The 1,458-nt window shown below is 34.5% G+C and overlaps 1 pseudogene; it reads left to right on the forward strand.

Annotated features, from left to right (window-relative positions):
- The first annotated feature begins 355 nt into the window (after positions 1–355).
- On the forward strand, positions 356–785 carry LOC119533244 (annotated as a pseudogene).
- The last annotated feature ends 673 nt before the right edge of the window (positions 786–1,458 follow it).

A 1,458-nucleotide genomic window follows, 5' to 3' on the forward strand; every position in this document is an offset into this window, starting at 1 on the left:
GGCTGTAATCCATAGTGCAGCAATATGTAACTAATGCAAACTACAAGAATTATGACTTGGGAAGATCAAAGAAGAAAAGAGAAAAAATGTCAGGACTAAATAATTATTAGTGATGAAAAAGAAGACATAACCACAAATACAGCAGTGATTTTAAAATCAAAGCACAATGTTTGTGGTTGCAAGGAGGTCTTTCAAGAGCTGGGCTGTGAGTTTCACCCATGCACGCAACCCGGTGTCTCTCCTCTGCTTCATCCCCTATACTTTCATGGTCACCCCTTGCCCCTCTCTGAGAAGTTGCTGCAGCTGTCCCAACTGGAAAAGGAGTTGGAGAGTCCATGAATCTGCCATTACCGCCATGACTAAGAATAAAGATAAAGGAGCTAAAAATAAGATGTAGAGGTAAAAAAGTAAATGAATCTACAGAGAGAGCTGGTGTTCAAAGAGGATGGACAAGAGTATGCTCAAGTAATCAAATTGTTAGGAAATGGACAATTAGAAGAAATGTGTTTCAATAGCATAAAAAATGTTATGACACATCAGAGGGAAATCAAGAAAAACATGGTTAAATATGTCAGACATTATATTTGTTGGACTATGAGACTATCAGGATAACAAAGCTGATGTAATTTTAAACTACAATGCTGATGAAGCTTGAAGTCTGAACATATATGGTGAGTTTCTAGAGGCATGCTAACATCAATGAAGCAGATACTTGAGGTCCTGAAGATGATGACCAAATCCAGTTTAATGACATTGGAGATGATGAAGACATTGATGATATCTGAACTGAACTCAACATTTTACATTCCAGTTTTCCTGAAGATTGTTCTACATTTTGGATTTTGATCACGACCCCTCAAAAAGATTAAAATTTCATTAGCATGAGTGGAATATGTTAAACCAGACTGACTGGTTTGGTTTGTTGTCAAGGTATTTGTGTTTCTTTACAAACCAATAATGCTGAATTATCTTAAGTGAAATGTGAAACCTATTTTGTTCTTTCCATGTCGTGGAATTCATGGGTAAAAGACCTGCAACATCTGTTTTAAAAAGAAGAAAAAATGCATTACTTCTTTCCTACATTTGGCCCTTGTCAATTATGATTAAGCCCTTGTTTTGAATAGTCTGTTGAATGTATGGAATTGTTCTGTATATTCCGGTTACCTACATGTTCTCTTGAGATTTTGACATCATTTAAAGAGGAGAGAAATCTGTATTTGAAGTCAAAATGGGGAGATTTGCTTTTCATATTTAAGTATCACGTGGCTATTTTTATACCAATTTTTATATAACATACATTCTATTCATGATCTTTTGTTGCCATCATAAAACCTAGGTTTTAAAAGCAATTTTGAATTTATAAGATTACTAGTTGCAGAAATTAAACACTGTGTGGCACCCAGATATTTTAACATTATAAATACTGATATATAGTTGAGAATTTGTTTAGTTAATGTG

The sequence above is a fragment of the Choloepus didactylus genome, chromosome 4 (genome assembly GCF_015220235.1).
Source record: "Choloepus didactylus isolate mChoDid1 chromosome 4, mChoDid1.pri, whole genome shotgun sequence".
Classification (NCBI taxonomy): Eukaryota; Metazoa; Chordata; class Mammalia; order Pilosa; family Megalonychidae; genus Choloepus; species Choloepus didactylus.